The following is a 22,972-nucleotide window of genomic DNA, read 5'->3' on the forward strand; positions in this document are numbered from 1 at the left end:
TATTTCATAAAGATTGCAGAGATGTGGCAATGTTTGCAGATAGTATGGGACAAGTGGCAGATATGGAAAGTTTGAAAATGAGAGGCAAAAGAAATCACTGAGAAAAGTTCCAAAAGATTAAATTCAATGGGCTTAGCAGTTCAAATTTAGGGGTTGTATTTGATAAGTAGAAGAATCATATCTTCAATAGAGACTATAATACAGAGAAAAGAATAGGGGAGAATGTAGAGGAAATTTTAGGTATACAATATAGGAGAAGATGAAGCTTATGTTACATGGAATCTATTTTGCCACTTACTTAGGAAGTGAATCAGAGAAGAAGGGATGATATGAGAAAATGAGAGGAAAGGAGATTTGGAATAGTCATAGTGAAAATTATGACAGACAATAAGTCAGAGAATAATGAAAGTATTGTTGTACATTACTGAGGGCCAACTTGAGATTAAATAATAGAAATTAGAATTGGACTCACGTGACATTAGTTTTCTTAAGTAACCTCCAGAACTACATAAATAAAAATGAAGAAGGTAGATGTTAAAAATAATTCATAGTTGTGGCTTGACAGATTATGAGCTGCAAAAGCAAAAGAGTACAAGTGATTTCAAGGTAGGAGATTGTGTCCTATTCTAATTGTCCAACTATGTATGGGATGAGGGTTAATGAGAACAATATGAAGTCAGAGAAGTGTTGGATTAGAACAAGGAGGACTGGAAACCCTAGAAATCAGAGTGAGAATTAAGAGTAGGTTTAGAAGGACTAAAGTAATATAAAGGGTTAGGATCAAAACACTTTCTAAAACTTTTCCTGTCATTAAGGCCTTTTCCAGAGCGTCATTATCACAGGTAGATGACTCTGGATTCTTGAAGGTGGCCCGTACAGAGTGTAATCTCTGGAAAGGATGATCAAGCTGGAAAAGATTCCAGAAATGTGTCATCATCTAAGGGCCAGTCTAGCTAAGTTTAGAAAGACTAATGGCCAGAAGGTTGGTCACTAGATAATACGTTTTGGGCCTAGAGGCTCCTGAAACCATTTCTTAAGACCTAAGAGAGTTATGAATTACGGATAGAATACCAGTATCAAAAAAATTATTGATAACTTCCAAACTATGCTAATAGCTAATGACAGAGTTCACCAGATACCTGTGTATGTATCACTTACTCTGCCCCTCATTTTCCCTTTTATATGTTGTCTTTCCCCATCACAACATAAAGTCCTTGAAGCCAGAGACTCTCTTTTTCCTTATCTTTATATCCTTAGTGCTTAACACAATGACTGATGCATGGAACACATGAAATAAATTATGTTTTTATTTTAAAATTACTAAAATTCACTTTTTCATGTGTATGATTTTATGTTGCTTATACCGTCTACCCCAAAGGGAGTCATCAATGGTAATCACTCACATTTATATTACTTTTTAAGGATTACAAAGTTCTTTGGATACTAATTATGTCCCTCAATCATCACAGGAACACTTGGGGAAGTAGCTATCATTAATCCCTTTTTACAGGTGAGGAAACTGAGGCTCAGAGAGGTTAAATGATTTTCCCAGGAACAACAAGATAGTAGAAGGTGGGATATGAGACCAGGTTACTTCAAGTCTACCATGGCAACTATGATACCTTGCTAGTAGTATGGGCTGCTTTCTCTTACCATGTACTTACTGTGGATTTTGAGGTTATTTAGAATGTTACATCTGAGCCCACAGTGTCACATGAAACACTTGACAACATTATTGGAAGTGTGCCTTAGTGAGATGTTTGAGATACTAGAAAGGATGACACAAAGTCCCAAAAGCAGTTCCTCTCTGCCCCCTTCTTTCTACTCAGTTTCAGGCCAAATTTATTGTCTCATTTCAGTGCTTGACCCAAGTATATGCACTGATGCTCTGATTTCCTAATCTAGTCAACATGCATTTTTATATAGAGTATTTTACAAATATGAATGTTCAGACCAATATTTTTCACATAACTGTGGATTTCACTGTAGCTGGACACAATTAGTATCATGTGAATCAAGGTATTTGGAAAAGCCCATCATAATTACTAAGTCTTTTATTTTTGTTTGACCCTTGCATAAGACATTATCCATGGTACAGATGAATAATTTTAGCACATACAACTCCCCGTCTGACTCCTCATTTAATTGTTAAAGAAAATTATCACTATGACATGGCAGTCACATCTGTCATTGCAGTGTGGTATAGCAGAAAGTGGGTTTGGGGATTCAGAAAGTTAAAAAGTGAAACTTATCAATTATAAGCTGTGAAAGCCAGAGGGGGGAGATCAGAGCAGAGTTGGTAAATTGGGAGAATAGAGAGGGATAAAGAAAAGTGGAGAGAACACTTGAGACTTGAGAGTCAGAGGACCTAGGTTCAAATGCAGCCTATGAAACTACTGGTGTGATTTTGGGAAAAATCAGGAAATTTCTGTAGGTTTCATCTGTAAAATAATATTTTGCACCTATGTAATAAAAGGATTGAATCAGAGTAAGAAAGGATCTTGAGGTAACTTCTAGCTTTAAACCTCTCATCCTATGGATTGCAGTGTAATTTTTATATATAAATGGGAATCACCCTGTTTGAGGAAAACTTCAAAGCTACATTTTTTCTACCAAATCAAAAAAAACTTTCTTAAAAACTAATAAACAATATGTACAGTGCAATATTATATACTCTATGTTTCTCAGTCAGTTGTATTACCATGAAGTTGTGGTCTGCTATAGAAAATGCATTATAGTATCTTGTCTGTTCCTTTCTAATGTTTTCTTTAAATGTTATTGATGTGTGCTGATACAAGCTAGGCTTTTCTCAGAGGAATTTGAGAGGACATGAAGACAGAAACACCTGTGTGATGGTGGATGATGCATCCTTGGGAGAAGCCTTTGAAACTAAACAGTTCTTTTGTTTATCTTCATTTGGCCTAGTCATGATGTACGTGTTCATAGGTGTCCAGGACTTGCTTATGCAAATTTATTAAAAGTTCCAGCTTCTTTTATCCTCCTGGCTAAAATATTAGTCCTGGACACCTTGACCATTTAGTCTTCCTTTTTGAGCAAGATTAGCTTCTTAAATTGAACTTACGCAAATTATTAATTTCTTAGTACCAGAATAAGAATAGAACCCTAGAAGCGGCAGAAAATAAAGATACATGTGTCTTTGCATTCTTTGTGTATCCTAGTAATTTTGTGTTAACAATAAAGCCCAAGGTTAGAGAATAAGATGATTCTGTTCCTCAGGAACTTGAACTTCATATTGTCGTTATGGTCCTGACCATTGTTAGTACAGTTTTATTGAGACAAAGAAGCTGGAATCATAGTTGTAGTGACCAATCTTTTCTCTAATTTTTTTTCAGGCAAATAATCATTCATGATATTTTCCAGAATTTTGGAATCTCTTCTTTGAGATTTCTTGAGAATTGGTCTCTCAAGTATTTTTAAAATTACATTGTCTCCAACAGATTTTTGTTTATCTGTATGAACTTTGTACGATGCAACTACTATTTCCAACTTCATCTTCAGAATTGTTGCTATAATGTCATCACATAGTGCTTTGGACTTGGGGAGATCTTATCTAAACCTGGTGTTTCCATTATTTTTACCAATAAGACCTGACTACTCAAAAAAATCACTGAATCGACTCCATTGTATGTCAGTTGCCCCTGCTTCCTCTACATCTACTCCTAGAACAAATAACCTTGGAGAGTCAAAACAATAACCCAGTCCCTCTTAATCCTAGGTCTTTGCTTCCCCTGTCACTAGCTACAGCACCCAATGTTATACAGTTCCTTCTAGACACAGTAAACACTTTTATAACATTTATCTAGTCTAGATTTCAAATCCTTTTCATATAGGTGGAGCATGAGTGATGAACTGTGATGTAGTCTTACCTTTTAATATTTGATGAGGGATTTTGTTATCCATCACATTTAAGGTGCCAAGAATATTATAGAAGGAATTGTTTTGCCATACAATATTTGTGGTACAAATAATTTTTACTCTCAAAGATTGCTTAACTTAGCTTTCCCCATGACCCTTGGCTCTCATCTTTGTTCATTTCTTCCTGCCATGACATTTCTACTTTATTGCCTTGTATTCTCCCTTGGCCTGTCAACTGTTTAGCCTGTTTACTATTTGTAGTTTGTGTTTTCCCCTCTGCCTCTCATTTATTCTTTGCAATTTTCATCCTAGCTACTTCTAGTAGCCTGTCTGACATGTTTGTTCTTCTTTGTATGGGGGGTTATCTCATCTACAACTAACATCTCTACCTTTCCGTCTCTCAATTGCTCATATCTTATCCACTCTGCCCCATCCATATTGCCCCCCACCCCACCCCACTCCACCATTTTTCTTTACCCCATCACTGCTTGCTTTTGTTGTTTAATCATTTCTGTCATTTTTTACTCTTCATGAGCCCATTTTCTTGGCAAAGATATTGGAGTGGTTTGCCATCTTCTTTTCCAGCTCATTTTACAGATGAGGAAACTGAGTCAAACAGAAACCCACAGCTAGTAAGCATCTGAAGCCAGATTTGAATTCATGATGATGAATCTTCCTAGCCCAAGTCTGGCACTCTGTGCCATCTAGTGCCCCATTTCCTACATATTTTCAGTTTTGCTTCTAGCTCTTCCTGTTGCTTTTCTATCATTATTTCCTGTTGATCTCCATATTTTTTTTATAGTCTATCTCCTTCACTGGTCTTCACAGCACTTCATCATCCATACTTTCTTCTTTACTGCTTGCTCCTGATTTCCTATGATGTTGTCATAATTTCCCATTTGTTTCTGGCATTGATCTAGAATGTTGCCATGACACAGTCCATCTGATTTCATTACCTGTGCTTAGTAGCACATGAGGCTCAAATTTGAATTTCCTAGAAAAACAAAATTAATCTTAAACACTGGAATATTTTGAGGAATCAAGATTTCATTAGTGTTGTTATTCCGTCCTTGGATACAGATTGCCATTCCTCAATCCCTTCTTAAATAGCTTAATGACTTGCTATGGTAATAAATAAATGAATAGACAGACAGGATAGATAGATAGATAGACAGATAGATAATCTGGTGGATAATCCTCTGGTGATGAATTACCCTCTTACTTTTATTATAGATGATTATTTTTTTCTCAGTAAAATGCAATGCAAATGTGACAAGTAGGGAAAAACTTCCCCTCCTTTAAATTTTCACACTCATACATGAATATCCACATTTTTGTTCTTCTTTCCTGTAATTCATATGACATTCACCTCCAGTAGGCTTTGCACCCTGCCTTTTGATTGTTATTATTTTAAATAGCATCACATTTTTCTAATCTTATATAGCCCTAGGGAAAAACAGGTCTGTTGTCTGAGAACCAGCTTATTTAAATTAAGATATGATCATCAGCCACCTGGGCAGAGAGGATGATTACTTTGGTCACAGCTCCACTTAAAGACCATCTACCAAGTCACAGACATATTGCAAGCTGTCAGTGAGAGGATTATTCACAGTTCCCTGAAATGTTTCAATATTCTAATCTAAGAGAAAGAAAATAATTTCACTTACATACTATATGAGACGAGCTTAGAAGCAGGACTATGCTTATGACTAGCATCTAATAACGCTATATTTGCATACACAAATTTTTCTCTTTTTGCATAACTTGACTTGTTTCAAATTCAGTCATTAATCAGCTAATTCAGCAAAAGTGTTTAATTGTTATGTAGGAGGAGACAGCATCAGTTCATGAACCACCTAGGAACTTTAATGGATGTCAGAATAATTGATTAAGAAAAATAAGATTACCTGATTCTCCCTCCCACCCCCGCCCCAGCCCAAATGTAGCAAGCCATTGTTATCTCCTCTACCAAGGACACACACTCATCTGGGAGTGAAGGTCTACTTGACAGAGTGGAATTTTTGGCTTGTTATGACCCTACCCTCAATCCTCATTTCCACTTTCTGGCATCCCTGGGTTTCTTCAAGTCCTAAATACAATCCAGTCTTATACAGGTACACTTTCCCAATCCTTCTTTTCTAGTGCCTTCGTTATGTTGATAATTCCCAATTTATTTGATATAATGTTTTTCCACATAACCATTTGCATGTTGTCTCCCCCATTAGATTGAGTGGTCCTCAAGGGCAGGCACTATCTTTTAATTGTCTTTGTATCATTAGCATTTAGTCCAGTGCCTGACCTATAGCAGGCACTTACTAAATGCTTACTTACTATGACTCAGAGAAATCATGGTTTCTCTTCTTCTGAAGGAGAAGCTATTGTGAGAGGCCACGAGAAGTGAGCAAAGACATGGAATTTAGATGAGGTTGTAACACAAGAGAGGAGGCAGAGGGGCCAGGTTCTTTTGGACATGACTGATGAAACCACAGTAGTTCCATGGCACAGACATGGAAGTTGGAAAGAGAAAGACTGGGTGGTGAGATGAGAAAAGTATGAATAGGAGAGGAAATAGATGTTGGTGAGATAGAGTAAAGGGGGACAGCTGGCCACAGTTGGTGTTGAGCATGACTGGGCTCAGCTGTGACCACTGCTTTCACAGACTGAGACCAGACGGGACATCTGAGGCCATAACAAGAGGCCTGTAAATCATTGGTGAACTTCATTCCCAGTGTGAATTCACACAGATAATGGAGTGCTTCCCCTCCCCCCACCCCACTTCTCTCTGAAAGGGAAAACATTTAATTCAAAGTTTCCAAAGTTTTTCCCCCTTCTGTTAATTTTGTTCATAATTCCTGATTATTCTATTACATTAATGTAAGTTTATCTCATACAAAATATGATTGATCATAACTTCTTTATATTGGCATGTTTCCATGTTTATGAGTAGAGAGTTTCAAAAGAAAGTCTAGAAAGTGGCAATGTAGAGCAAGAAGAATTCTGACTTCACCTCTGGGCTCAACTAGTTGTAATAATCTAGAGAGATAAGTGAATCATTGGCAAATCAGGAAAACCAATTGGTGGCTCAGAAATTACATAAGAAAGAAATACATTGATTTATTAATGCAAAAAAAGTCACAAAGTAGGTTAAGCTGGGTAGGGGCTTTTGTCCTGATGTGAAAGTGAGTTGATCACTGCTGTTGCTTAATAGGACCCTGTGCTTTAGAGTCACACCTCCTTCTCTACTGCTTCCCATCCCTCCTTTCCCAACGCATGTGCAGAAAAATCTCTTTGACTGGAGTGAGGGCAGTTATACAAGAACAGTTTAGGAATGGTGGGAAAAGAAAGAGAATTTCTGGACTACATCAGTAATGGCTATATTCTCAAAAGTGGAGACCAGAGGAGGCAGTGTGTCCCTCTTACATTTTTTTTTGACTTTCAACCAAACAAATCTCCAATTCCAGACCGTACAAAGGCTGTGTAAATATGGGTGTAGGGTGGGGGAAGAATAGAAAATATTCTTCTAATTGGGGAAGTCAGACACATGTACTGTAGTACTTTTTCCCTCCCTAGTTCTTTTCTGGAATATTTACCTCCTTCTTTACACAGCATCACCTAGTCTTGTGGTTGTCCCCTTGTTTTCAGTTGTATCTGACTCTTCATGACCCCATTTTGTGTTTTCTTTGCAGAGATATTGGAGTACCCCTCCTACTGCTCATTTTACAGATAAGGAAACTGAAGGAAACAGGGTTAACTGACTTGTCCAGGATCACACAATGAGTTATTGTCCAAGGTCAGATTTGAGCTCAGGAAGATAAATCCTCTTGACTCCAGGTTTAGGACTTTATCCACTGTACTACCAAACTGCTGCTACTGCCAACAACAACAACAACGAGTCTGAGAAAACTTGATGTAGGAAAGGGGAGCCTGGAATGCAAAACAGGAAATAAAAATGCACTCCTATTTCTATAGAATTCTAACATTAAAATAGTGTTAAAAAAGGCTGAAACAGTGACCACTCTTTCTTTAATTTTTTTATTGTAAATATTTGTATATACACATATACATGTATGTACATACACATATGTATAGATATACATATAGATAATGCATGTATATTAGTTTTGTTCAAAGTGATTTTCCAATATAACTTTCTCATACTGAGCCCTCCTTGTGACAAATAAAAGCAAATAAGTATAAGTGAAGAAGAAAACGACCATATCTAATAGCTTATACAACATTCCACCCCTATATTCCTCAACCTCTTTTCTTCTTTACTGAGAAGATGTGCTTCATTTTATGTTCACTAGGATTAAGGCTGATTATTTCCATTAATCTAGGTGGAATGCTTTGTCATGTTGTTTTTATTTGACTTATTATAGCCATTGTGTATATTTTTCTGTTATTTCTGCCTTCTTTACTCTCAATCAATTCTTAAAGCCTTTTCATGATTTGTGGATTCCTATTTGTCTTTATTTATGATATGATAATATTCTATTAAGTCATATGCCATAATTTACTCAGCACTTTCAATCAATAGATAGCTACTTTGTTTCTAACATTTTGCTTTGAAAAATCATGCTATTATGAAAATTATATTATATATGATTCTTTCTATTTTTTTCTTCTTTGCAAAATATACACAGTAGTGCTATCACTGGATACAGTGACCTTTTCACCTCCTCCAACTTGATGGATATGAAGTAAACATTAGTTTTGCTTTATTCTGCTTTTCTTATTATTTGTAGCATTATTTTATATAATCATTAATCATTAATTTTTTTCCTGTTTCTTCCTTTTATAACTATCTGTTCATACCTTTTGGTAACATACTGAGTGGGGGAATATCTTTGTTCTTTCATACTTATGTTGAATATTTATCATGATATAAGATTTTACTCAGAATTACTTGATGTAAAGACCTCCCCCTTCCAAAAAAAAAAAAGAGATATCTTTTCTCTTCATTTTGGATTCATTGATTTGTGTAAAAGCTCTCTTTTAACCCTTAATATCACTTGCTTTATTAGAAATTCCCCACCAGACATAAATCTGAAAGATACTTCTCATTACATTTTAAAATATTGTGTCCTTTAAAATTATATTACATATTTTGGAACTTAATTAAGTACTTAATGTAAAACAATTGCCTAAACTAAATTTTTCACCAAAATGTTTTTCAATTTTTCCACAAAATTTATTAAAAATCAGTTCCTCGTCTTTTACTTCATGTTTTTGGTGTTAAATAATACTGAGTTACTATGTTCAATTGCTTCTGGGCCTTGCTTAATTTGTCTGTTCTATTGATCTGCTTTTCTATTTATAAATCACATTATAGTTTGGGTGGAATTACAACTTTATAAAATATAGTTTGAGATCTGGTAATTTCGTGTTTCATTCCTATGTCGTTGAACTCTTAATTGATGTGAGTAAATCTATAAATTAATTTAGAGGGCCACATTTTCCATATTTACTGGCAAATGGAGGGCTCCTCATATTACAATAATTTGTTTTAACATGGAAAAACTTTAATCATTCAAGTTGCTATGGATATGAGACAATGAATAATTTTCACTAGTGCATTGGGGAAAAAAAAATCTGTTATATCACATGCTGAACCTTGTAGGCTACTTCCATTTACCAATGCAAAACTTTCAGAACTCCAATATTATCTTCTATACTTTTCATGATTCTTAATGTCAAAAATTATTTCTATTATGATCACAGAGGCTTTGACTGCATATGAAAAAAAAATTTCCTTTTCTTGCTTTACCTTCTATTCTGTTTTTCACTGGCTCAAGGTAGAGTATGTGATCAAAGAACTTAGATGAAGTTCTAAATGTTTCCATCTATAATCCACAGCTCAATATTGTCTACTATGTCAGGTGCTTCCTGGTACTATTCTGTCTCGTCTTACAAAACATAGCTAGTGACAAAAGACAAACAAGCATCAGGTAGGCCTTTTATAATTTTAGTGTTCTAATAATTTCCCATTCTGAATGTTTAACTACAATGGGTATCAAAAGCAATGACTTTTCAACTGATCCTGCCTTTTTTTTTTTTTTTCTGACAGAAGGATGCCTACTGATATCCCTTTTCTGGGCACAGTCACAACTTTGTTTTCTGCCTCATAAAGGCCTTCTTTGTTATGAATAGATGCCTTTTGGATCAAATTCAAGTTTGAGTTGCTTTCAGAAAATTGACACCATTTTGGCTGTCACCCCATGGGTATTGGCATAGTCTAATGATTGTGTCGTACATGGGTAACTCATATTTTCCACGACTAAGGAGCCTGTAATCTAATTAAATGGTTTTTTTTAAACATCTTATTATCCTCATCTTAGAGAACTAAAATGTGGGTCCTGAAAAGCTGATCTTTCCACATTTTTCTCCTGAGATTTTTATACTTGAATATATTGACTGTTCATCAATTATGTACTTAACAATTTGTGCACTAATTTTTCCTGTTTGCTTTTTATTTGTTCTTTGTTCATTCCTTCTGCATTATATATATGCTGTATTTTCACAGGGAGATACATGCAAATATATAGCTAAATGCATATACTTATGCATGTGCTTCCTCCCCACCCCCATTTCAAAGATCTCTGTTGCCTCTAGAATAAAATGCAAACTTCTCAGGCTGTTTTTGGCATCCACAATTTAATTTCTTCCTGCAATGCCAGACATTTTACATTAATCTCCTTTGCATACTTTATATTGCAGTTTAACTGGGCAACTATATTTTCACTGAACGTGCAATCTCCTGCCTGCATGTTTTTGTTTGCTTGTTTTTGTTTTTTACATACTGTCCATCATTCCTGGAATGTAGTCTCTCCTCCTCTGTACCTTTCAAGATATTTATTTTTCTTTGTGGTTCAACTAAGACACCAACTCCTCTGTGATTGAAAAGGGATTCCCTCAGATGTTACTACTGTCCCCTATCTCCAAATGAACTTCTGCATAACTTGGAAACTTCTTGAGGAAAGGGAATGCTTTGTTTCAGGTTGATAGTAGATGCATTAAAAATATTTATTGTGTGGAATTAAATTGAATCTGTAATTACATAGGTGTGAGTGCTTACTCTGCCAGGAAGGATCAAAACTTCCCTAGGCTTAGTAAATTGTCTTTGGGTATTGGCTTGACCAGAAAATTCACCACCATATGGCTAAGCAGATGATAAGTCTCTCTGAATTTAGCTAGGTCAGTCCTCAGAGAACATACACATGGGCTATTGCTAGGCCTACATTTGCCATATTTACACCTTAGTAAGCAACTTGTTCTGCACTGGCGTAGCCATGAAAAACCCAAAGATATCTGCATGCTTTGAGGAGGCATTGGAGGAGGAATTTAAAAGAAGATATATGCACATATTGGATATATATCTATAATATGCATACATGCATGCATACATATATACAATTTTTATATCACAAAATTCTCTATTGAATTCACTGATTCTCTTCCAGGATTCACTCTAAGATATCAGGGTAGTTTTTCTTGATGACTTGAAATATGATGGCTAGGCTCTTTCTTTGACCATGGTTTCCATTTAGTTCAATGATTCTTAAATTATCTCCCCTCAATCTCTAAGTTTTTTTTCCTCCCAAAGAGATATTTCACATTCTCTTCTATTTTTTTTCATTCTTTTAACTGTTTTATTGCTTTTTGGTGTCAGATAGACTCATTACCTTCCTCTTGCCCAATTCTAATATTTAAGGAATTATTCTCTTCGGTGAGACTTTGTACCTCTTTTTCTATTTGGTCTGCTTTTTAGGAGTTCTTTTTTTTTTCTTTCTTTTTTTTTGGCTAGGCAATGGGGTTAAGTGACTTGCCCAGGGTCATACAGCTAACAAGCATTATGTGTCTGAGGCTGGTGAGCTCAGGTCCTCCTGACTTCAAGGCCAGAGCTGTATCCACTACATTACCTAGCTGCCCCCAGGAGTTCTTTTTTTTAGTAAATTTTTATGGCTCTTTTATCACTAGGTGAATTTTGTTTTCTTAAGGTCTTATTGTCTTCAGCATTTTTTGAGGCTCTTTTACCAAACTGTTTTCTTTTCATAATTTTCTTGCAGCACTTTCATTTCTTTTCCCAATTTTTAATCCACCACTTTTATCTTGTCCTTTAATTCTTCCAGGAATTTTTATTGGGCTTGGGTCCAAATAGCCTTTTTCTTTGAGGCTTTTTTGGTAGCTGTTTTCATATTGTTGTCTTCTTCAGAACTTATTTCTTGGTCTTCCCTGCCGTAGTAGTGGGTTTTTTATGATCAAATTCTTTTTATTGTTGTTGTTTGCTCATTTTCCCAGCCTATTTCTTACCTTCTAAAGTTTATGCTAAAGTTCGGTTTTGCTTACCTGTAGGTATGGAGGCACTGTCCCCAGCTTTAGACTGTTTTATGTTGTTATTTTCAGAGCTACTTCTGCAAGTCTGCAAGACTTCAGTGCTTCCTAGGCGATCCTTGGAGGAGTATGTAAATTGCTCTTCTGGTCTGTGTTCTGTTCTTTACCAAAGAAGGATCCCCTGATTCCCTATAGATGTATGCCTTACTGCTCTCTTTGCCATGGAACTAAGACCAGAGCACCTGCTTCCTTGTGACTAACTCCCAGCCCTCCTCTCCCCACTGGAATTGCAGTCCAGAACTGTGCAAGGGCAATAAAGTCGCCAATCAGTGCCAGCTGTACCCAGTTTCAGCAAAGGGTCCTCTGTAACCTCTTTCTGAGCAATCTTCTGACCCCTTTTCTGGGCTGAGAGCACCTGAAGCTGCTGTTACTGACCACGTGTGGGTTTTGAACGGACCTCAACCCCATTGTTGTAGACTTCTGCCTACCTTTTAAGTTTTCTTAGCCAGAAAAATATCTCCTCTTGACTTTTTGTTGGTTCTGCTGCTCCAAAATTTTATCTGAGACATGATTTTAAAGTTGTTTGGCAGGAAATGTTAGGAGAGTTCAGCTGGAAGGCTGCCCTTAATTTGTGATCTTTGCTCAATTGTCTGCCTTAAGCCAATTCTTTGTCCCTACCAAGACCTCCAATCTCTCTATCCCCTTCCCACCCCCCAGAACTTCTCAGACTATTAACACTGCTGTAGCTATCTTACCTTTCATTCTTAATCACAATTCCAAAGTGAATGGGTTTCACTTAACATTATACTGTACTGTGGAAACTTTGCTCCCTTACAATTGTCACTGACATCTTGCCTCAATCCAAACTTAGATTACTGCCACCATCTGCCTACTACATTCCTACTCATGTGCCACAGAAAAGAGCCACAGTAAGTCATACAATACTGACTGAGTCCAGTATAGATTATATAACTTCATTTCAGCTTTTTCTATAGCAAAACATTCCTGTTACTCCTCCCTAATGGATTCTCTATCCTATTCTTCACAATGGTTGTTTCAAATATTCCTCTTTTTTGGTCCTCAAACCTCATACCCTTACATCTAACTTGTTAGCTGAAGGCTTCACCTCATGCATTATAAAAAATCAAAAACATTCATCCTAAGCTTTCTCTTTTCTCCTCTATTTCATAACTTTTTATCCATATCTCACCATCTCTTGATATCATTTACCACTATTTTCTCTTTTACTCTATTCTCTGTTGAAGAAACATTTCCCCTCTTCAACATGGCCAAAACTTCTCCATATTCCCATGATCCCATTCCCTCTTCATCTTCTCCAGCAGATTTATCTAACATTTCACTATCTTCCTCTCTCTCTCTGTCTCTCTCACTCTCTGTGGCTCTCTCTGTCTCTGTCTCTGTCTCTGTCTCTGTCTCTGTGTGTGTGTGTGTGTGTGTCTGTCTGTCTGTCTCTCTCTCTTCTTTAGTTTTTCCCTAGCTATAAATTCTCTTCTAAAAACACAAATTTCTTCATCCTTAAACAAAAAGAGACTCACTAGATCAAACTATCCTTGACAACTATTGTTCTATATATCTTCTTACTTTCCTATTCCAACTGACCTATTAAGAAGGTGCTTCAATGGAGAGACAATGCTTCCACCTTAGCCTCTAGGCCAATGAAGTCTTGGGGGAAACTTCCTTGATCTATAGGAAAAGAATTAGCTTAACCTACTTGGGGATCTGAGAGTGGTTATGTCTGGTGGATATTGATGGTATCACAAGAGAATCAGCTCTAGAATCAGCTCTCCATGTATACATAGACCCCTGGCTTGTCAGGGAAAAGATCAGGAAAGCAAGAAAAAAGAAATATAATGACAAAAATATATGACATATAATTGAAACAACTCAATATCAAACCATTTAAATAAGCCATTACAAAGAAAAATGGGAAATGGACAAGAGAAATTACAGTGAAACCAATTATATTAACATAAGCAAATCTATTGCCAAAATAGTAAGATCAAAAAAGGCCAGAATGTACTCTAATAAGGAAACATGTGATTTACTTGTCAAGTAGAGAGAGCTAGTGGTCAAAAGCAATGCTGATTTAGAATGTATTTTTTGGGAGGTAAAATATTACAAAGAAAGGTTGGGCATGATAATAAGTAGTATGTCTCATCAAACAGAGATAAGCAGAGGAAAGTAAAACCAGTTTAAAGAAATTCTGGCAAGAGAGATTCAACTTTTAAAAATAATAGTAATATCAAGGATATTTGAGAACCAAAATGAAAAGAAGGTGGCAGAGTAAAAATGGAAAACTCTAAATATTATTATAACAAGCTATTTTTGAACATCACATTTGGATCTTAACACCACAGTCCTTGATGTGCTCATGTGAGAGATAGAAATCACAGTAAAGAGAATAAATACGGGAAAATGAACCAAACTCTATGGAATACATAAAGAAGAAATATGTGAGAGGTAAGTATTGAGACAGAGCAAAAGATTCCAAAAACATATGAAAACAATTGCTGACCTTATTAATTAAAAAAAGAATATGAGAATGAAAGAAACATCAACAACCAACAACCTATATGCCTACTCTCTCACTTATATGAACACTTTATTTGAGTCACTTATTCAAAAATCTAGTACATCCTCAAAGAGGCTGTTGTGAGGCAACAGGAAAGGTTTTGCTAGCAATATTCAACAATTTACCATGTCATTTTCACCTTACGACTGACTCAAATATGTAGAAAATAGATGATATTACTCCACTTAACATTTTTTGAATGTTAAAAAATTAGATTCAGCAGTATGAAACAGTGTATTGAAGGTTCATTTCCAATAAGGTGCCTCCTTTCTATACATCAAACTCATTCAACATACCTAAAAACAGTAACACAAATAACCCTGTTCAATGATGTTATGATTATATAGATGGAGAGTAGAATAAAGTAGGGAGATGTGTGCCCATTAAAACTGATCACCATTATTATGGGAAAAAATACAGTATAGAGTCTGAGTTGAAGAGGGATTCTCTGTGGATGATGAGGTCCTCCATATGCTCCTATGTGGATGTCATTAGGTTGGTTGCATCAAGCCCAAAGACTCTGCAGAGTTTCCTTGAAGAGAAATGAAACTACTGAAAAGAATTTGGCCTGAATATGCACACATCAAAGAGTGAATATAAGTGAGACATGGAATACAGGCAGCAGCCTTTGAAGAATCAAAAGTAAAGATAACAAAGAGGGCAAGGGTGAGGCACATGGTAGGTGTGACCAGCCTCTATGATATTAATAATGAGGACATATAAAGGAGAAGTGGAGTAAAAGGTTCATAGAAGAAATATCAGAAAAGAAGATGAGCTGTTCATGCATTGAGATTACAGAATGACAGGCAGACATAGTGTTCCATTTGTGACCTCGCAATGGCAGGAGAAATCAAAGAATGTCTCCAGCACATTGGATGAACCTCTGTGGTTAACTTATCAGATGACATAGATATCTAGTCATGCAGGATTGGCAGGTATGGGAGGGGTATGATCTGTATCCTTGGAGAGAATATCAACACTGATGAGACCAGAGATCCATTTGAGTATATGAGTATCAGAAGTTACCAGCACAGTGCCAGACACACAGCTGAATGCACATTTATTGATTGATAATAGGAGCAGCAGGCTCTGCCATTGTTCTTTTAGTTGAGGAACCAGACCCTAAGTTTCATCTTTTATAAAGATTGAATCATCAAACTATGAAATAGATCCTGAGTTTCTTTCTATCCATAAGGAGGGAAATCTGCAAGTTCCCAGAATCTCAGCTTCTAAAGGCTAAGCTCTTTTGGAACATAGAACAGCCAGCCAACTAACTGGAATCCAAATATATTTAGTCTCTCTTTGAACACACTTCTGCCTGTTAGAAGGATCTTTGTCCCAAGCTTCTATTTAACCTAAATTTAAAGAGTTCTCCTTACCTCCTGTCAGTTCCTGATTTCTCAGATATAAACTTCTCAATTTGAGGAACTGTCTTCCAACCAACCGCAAAGGTCTACTTGGGTATAAGACACCATGGTTGTTCTCAACCTGACCCCTCTGTAGCAAATACTTGACTATTATCATACAAATAAGTCTGTGATGGCACAAATGGTAAACTAAGATGCCCAGGTCATTGTGAAAGCTTCATGCATAATTCCATATATATTCTGTGTGAATGTGTAACTGTATTCATTCATTTATATTTAAATATATGTATACACATGTGCCACTTATTATGAGCAAGTATGCACATAGATACTACATATTATGGAATACAAATATGAAATAAATCAGTCTCTGCCCTCAGGGAACTTGCAATCTAAATAAGAGGTTAGGACTTGCACACAAATAACTATGACACAAGACAAAATGTGATGAATGAAAAGGACAGGTCCACAGAGAAAGCATTATGAGAAATTGGGAAGTTGATTCAAATTCCATTAACTTCAACTGCAATGCCTTAAGGCGTTTGCCATTTTAAGGTATTGTCTTTGTTCCCTGGTTAATCATTTCTCTATTCAATTTATAAGTAATTTGTTTCTTATAGTGACTTCAACTTTATGAGATTTGTTGTCTTCAGTACTCCACAGGGTTTTGTTCTTGAACTTCTTGGTCTATTGCTTTTAAATCTGTATATTCTCACCCATGTCATTTGATTTACAGTATATTCATATGCCGATGTCATGCAGTCATTTCAAAATTAGCACTAAACATTCCTTCTGCCACTTTTCTGCTGTCTGCTTGACTAACTGATGTCAAAGTTGTGAAGCCAGAATTTTCTTACAATCCTAATATTAGACAAACATAACAATAATTTATAAGATTCAGACATACTATCTGAACATAACATTTGAGTCTGGTTTTCATAGGCAACTTTCCCCCCATTATTCAACTCTATAAATCCCACAGGATTCTGCAGTGGTGTATAATTTTTAATTTGATATTAAAAATTTGCTATAATAGTGGTCAAGGGCCACCTTTATGAGCACTGATTTAGGACAAATTTTCCATCCCCTCTTTCTTTCTATGACTGATGCAAAACAGAGACAGAGAACATCACTGCTAATTAATCTGAAGTCTTCAGTTCCATTTTCCCTGAGTAGCCTGGCTGGGAGGAAGTCCCCTCTAAAGCTAAAATTTGTTTTACTTGAATCAAACCAGAAAATCCCTGGAGAAATTAGTCAGGGGAAGGAGAATGGAGATGCGATGATAGTGGGGCCACTGAAGAAGCACCTGGGAATTGAAGTCCAGATGGCAAGGCTGGATCCCCACCTGGTTAAGGAAATATCCAGTGGTGTTAACTTGTGGATTTCAGGATATCTTATAACAGTCTATAGAGAAGCCAGGTAAAAGCAGGCAGCCAAGTTCAGTTAAAACAAAGGATCATATCTGGGGTAGTGAGAAAGATTAGGGTGAACAGATATGCAAACAACTGGAAAGTGGCTAGAGGGAGGGAGAAGCAGTGCTGTAGACTGGAAGAAGGCTTGCTTTTATGCGGTTATTGGCTATGCTTCAGTTAGTGACAAGCCAGCTGGATATATTTTTGCATCACTAATTTGAAATCTGTTCCATTTGCTTGTTGCTTGGTCTCTTAAGGAAGTTATTATAATCTCCAGAGAATACTGTTGACCTTACACATTTTACTAGGGAAGGAAGAGAGACAGCTAGATGTTTCTGTGGACAGAGTGCTCACCCTGGAATCAGGAAAACCTAAATTCAAATCTAGTCTCAGACTTAGTGTGTGGCATTGAGCAAGTCACTTAACCTTTGTTTGCCTTAATCTACTGGAGAAGGAAATGGCAAGCCACTCTAGTATCTTTTCCAAGAAAATCTCAAAGGCAGTATAGTCTGGTCCATGGGGTCCTGAACAACAACAGGGAAGGAAAAGGAAGCCCTCTAGCTGTGATCCGGTAGACTTTGAAAATAGATTACTTTACCATATTAGCAACTTTTTACCTGGAAGACCACAGAGAGCCAAGTTCCAAAGGTATAGAAGAAGAAGATAAATTTGAGGATAGCAATGGACCTTGAATCTTGACAACGACAGGTTTAGTATTTTATGAGGTGTTGAGTTAGAAGGAGGGTAATTTACTCCTCACTAACCTCTACCCTTGAGTCCCACCCTTAGGCATGGCTTCCTCTCTAATTACTTCCCTTGGCTTTGTAGTCAAAAGTGGCTTGGTTTTCCTTTCAAGAAGGGCAGGAGGGAACAAAAGAACTTTGGAAATGGTTGAGTAGCCACCTCTTATATTAGTCCCAGCTTGTTCAACCTTCCCCAAACTATTGCCTAGAAATAATCCAGGTCAACAATTTGCTCCTCTCTGGGAAGTTGGAAATTATTAAATAATTCTCTTTTGTTTGGCTCAATTCCTCAGCCAGGATTTTTTTTCCTCCTTTGGAATTTTATGCCACAGCTGTGAAATTCTTTCTCTTTCTTGGGCTGCATATTAGTAATGAAACACATAGGTAAGTAATGCACCACTTAAACATACTTACCTGGAAAAAAAACAACATAAAAAGGAAATAGAAAGTAAATACATTCTTAAGAAATGGAAGTTGGGGAACAGTTACACAAGGTCTGTAAAGAAGATGCAATAGAGAGAAGCAATTTAAGGTCTCTCCAGTTCAAATTCCTTCAAAAAAATAGTTTCTTTTCTGTTGCTCTGGCTTCTGTCCACCCATTCTCCTGTTTCAGCTTCCAAAGGCTTTTCTTGCTCCAGCATTTCTCTCTTGCTTACCTGTTATACTCATTTGCATGCTCCAGGTGTCCTCTCTCAAGGTACTATTGTGTTCCACTTCTTGTCTTAGTCACCAGGAAATTACTGGGCAGGAGCAGTGATTCCATTTGCCTGCCCACACTCCTAAATCCAGCCTTCTTAAGTGATCTCTTTCCCCCCATATCCATATTCTTATGTGCCTTCTTCCCCCCTTCAGATTGAGGAGGCAGTATGATGTAGCAGATAGAATACTGAACTTGGAATCAGGAAGACCTGGATTCAAACTCTGCCTCAGAAACTTACTATTGATGTGACTATGATTGTATCACTTGGCCTCTGCTTAATCATGTGTAAAATGAAGAGGTTGGACTCAATGATCTCTAAGGTCCCTTCAAGCTCTGAATCTATGTTCCTATGATTAGAGGATGGGCTAATGAATAAAGTCTAACTGAGTCAGTCCAGGGACAGGAGATGGAAGTGAAATGCTGGGTGATTTCTATATTGACTAAGAGACATCTTCAAAATTTATATCTCCTTGGCAATCTTAATAGGTATTATGCAGGAAATAACATAAATCAATAATGTGAAGAAGGCAATTTTGTATGTTCTGTAGTGGAAAATCCTGAGTTCTAGATAGTCAGGAGACACTAAATAAACAATGGGACCCTGATGTCTGGGATAAAGACATGAGGTCGAATAATTGGATAGAATATAACTAGACCAAGAGGAAAATGGCAATTTCTTAATGGCCCAGAGGCTGGGCAAGGCCTACTCCTCCTCCCTGTTCCTTCTCTTTTACCAGGGCTCTGAGAGATGGGCCTGGGAGTACTTGTTTCTGTTCTGTTTTGTGATGTTTGTCTGCCTCAGTTTCCCAGAGACTGAGGTAGTACTAGTAGGAGGAGGATTATAACTCCCATGTGTTGGGAGATTAAGTTAGTATTTTTTTATTATATTTTTTTGAAGTAACAACTGTTTGGAGGTAAATGGAACTCGGGTGCAGGAAGCTACCTTTACAATTACAATCATGAGAATGTCATGGAGGGTGGCTGGAGATAGTGACAAAGAACCTATACCCCCCCAAACTCCCTTAAGGATACCAGAGAACTCTAGGGGTTAATGAAAATGAATATAACTGCCCTTTCAGGCAGTGAAAGCCAGGGTAGTCTGTCTTTACACCACCAAGGAAGAGAAACAGGGCTTCAATGGGAATCAAGAAGCACAAATCAAAAAGCCAGGTCAGGTGGTCACTAGTACTTCTTCCCAGTCCTGAAAAACAAGGAGCTGAAATTAATGACAAAATAAGATACAACGATGATGAATCAGGGTCAAAGTTCAGTAAAATACCAGGAATTTCAGAAGATCAGAGAGTTTTTCTGTTTCCCTTTGGACTCAGTTACATTAATATTGCCATAGATTGAGATAGCAGAGTGATTCCCCAGACCTCTAGGTGATTAGAGCAACATAGTCAGTACCAAAATAACATATTGTAGAACCAGAAATTTTCTTTGAGGCATAGACAGATAATCTCATTCACAGATAGAGATATTGCAATAACAGTGGAAGTCAACCATGTTGGCTGGGGTGTCTAACCATATCAACTCTGGCAAACGGAGGGATGCTTACAAGTTCATGATGAAATTTAATATTACTAAATGAAAGCAAGGGATTGTTTGGGATTTTCTTAAGCCTAGTGGCCACCCCAGTGGAACCTTACACTGAGTACATATTTCTAACAAATGAACATTTCAGCCACAGCAGTGACCATCAAAAGCCATAAGCAAGTAATCAAGAAAATATCAGAGGGTCCCTGGGCACTCTGGGCAGCTAGGAGTGGCATGGTGAATGGAGTGCTAGGCCTGGAGTCAGAAGACTTATTTTCCTAAGTTCAAATGTGACTTCAGTCAGATATTTGACTCTTTGTGATTCCATTTTGGGGTTTTCATGACAAAGGTACTAGAATGATTTGCCATTTCTTTTTCCAGCTCATTTTACAAATGACAAAACTGAGGAAAACAGGATTAAGTGATTTGCCCATGGTCTAAGTAATCTAGTAAGTGACTAAGACCAGATTTGAACTCAAGTCTTCCTGACTTCAGGCTCAGAACTGTATCCACTGGGCCACCTAGCTACTGTTTTTATAGCTATTGCTTAGTTGATGAGTAAATAGACATCAACCCTGAGAGGTTTCTTTCTGCCTTTGAGCAGGGCTGGATTGATTACTCAAAAGGAATACACAGTCTGTTCTATATGTTAGAACAGTAGCGTTTCTGGTGGTATCGCTTTTTATCTGATCTGCTTAAATACTTTAAAAAGTAATGTTTTAACAGAGGTGAATCAATGAGGCGTATTCTAAGGGTACTTGGTTCTGCTAGTGCTTGCTGATGGCTAGAAGGCCATCCTTCTAAACAATTCAAGTGGAGGAAATTCAAAAAAGGCAAATGATCCAAGCAATTGGATTAGAGGAAATTCAAATCTCCAACCCTAAACTGATGAAGGAGGCAGCTACATAGCGCAGTGTATAGAGTGCCAGTCTTAGAGTTAGGAGGATTTGAACTCAAATCCACTTTAAACAATTACTAGCTGTGTGACCCTGTGCAAGTCACATAACTGTTTGCCTCAGTTTCCTCATCTGTAAAATGAGCTGGAGAAGGAAGTGGCAAATCATTTTTGTATCTTTACCAATAAAACCTCAAATGAGACCATAAAAAGTCAGATATGACTAATTGACTAAAACAACAACAATCACAAGCTGAGGACATAAGTGATCACTAGTAAAACTCACGCAGGAGTCAAGTAAAATGGTTGACTGTGCTGAGATCTGAACATAGAAGGACAGGCACATTGACATTTGATGACTCCCTCTGGTGTTGTGTAGTCCTTACTTTTCCTGTCTTGTGTATGGGTAAGCTTGGCTGGTTGCCTGTGTCTCAAATGCTTTATTCTTTCTTTCTAGTTCCCTGCTTCTATTTTTCTTTTTCACCCACAATTCTCTGTCTTTTGTGGCCTCTTTGTTCTCTCATCCTTTATCATTTCAGTATCCATCTCACCATTCCACAAATTCTTCTTCTGTTAGTGGTTAGGCAAGTGGAAGAGATCTACTTTACAAGAATGGTTATTATTCTTTTATACCTAGGTTAAAATAGTAGACTTAATGTTAATTGTGTGAAAATTGACTTAAGAGCCATAGAAGCTTGTATAAGTATTTTTATTCATTTTTAATTTTGTGTTCCTAATGCGTTTTAACTTTATAACATACAAGAATGAGAATTAAAATGATAATTTTTTGAACTTCAGAATTTGTTTCTTCATCTTGATTATTTTCTCGATTTTAATCATAAGAAACTCTTAAAATTCCCATTGTACCAAGCTAAAAAGTTAGAAACTTCTTAGAAACTTCTGCTCCAGAATATCTCTATGCTTAAAAAAGAGTCAGACTTCCCTTTAAATCAAATCTAAACATTGGATTTCTCTTATAATTCAGTGATTGCCTTGATAAAGACAAGTTTATTGTATAATTGTGGTATGCCATTGATAAAATGCCTCAATGGCGTGATGTTAGAACATAAAATAGACACTCCATGTTGTCCAAGAATGATTTCAGAAGCTGTCCTCAGTGATCAGAATGATAGCTTTAATTTTAATTTATCATGTCTACAGACAGGAACAGTATTCATTAGTCATAAAGAGGGACCAATGACACATTTGATGAGTACTTGAAATGAGGTGATATCAGAGCTGCCCCTTCTTTATGCATACACCCCCACGATCAAATATTACTACATTATCAAACAGAACATAATCACTACATATAAGTAGATTAATGGCAAGAAAAATGAGGGATTGTCGAAATAGTAAATCAAACTAGTAGTGCAATAGTTTGTTTATAAATAGATGGAATGTAACATTACCCCAAAGAAGGCAAAGGAGCTGGCTCCCCCTAAGTGAGGAGGACTTTTCCCTTCAAGACACAGGAAATAAGTGGTTAATGGCTGAGGGTGATTGTTTTTAAGGGATG

Source organism: Phascolarctos cinereus, unplaced genomic scaffold, assembly GCF_003287225.1.
Source record: "Phascolarctos cinereus isolate Bilbo 61053 unplaced genomic scaffold, phaCin_HiC Scaffold_9;HRSCAF=440, whole genome shotgun sequence".
In the NCBI taxonomy this organism is placed as follows: domain Eukaryota; kingdom Metazoa; phylum Chordata; class Mammalia; order Diprotodontia; family Phascolarctidae; genus Phascolarctos; species Phascolarctos cinereus.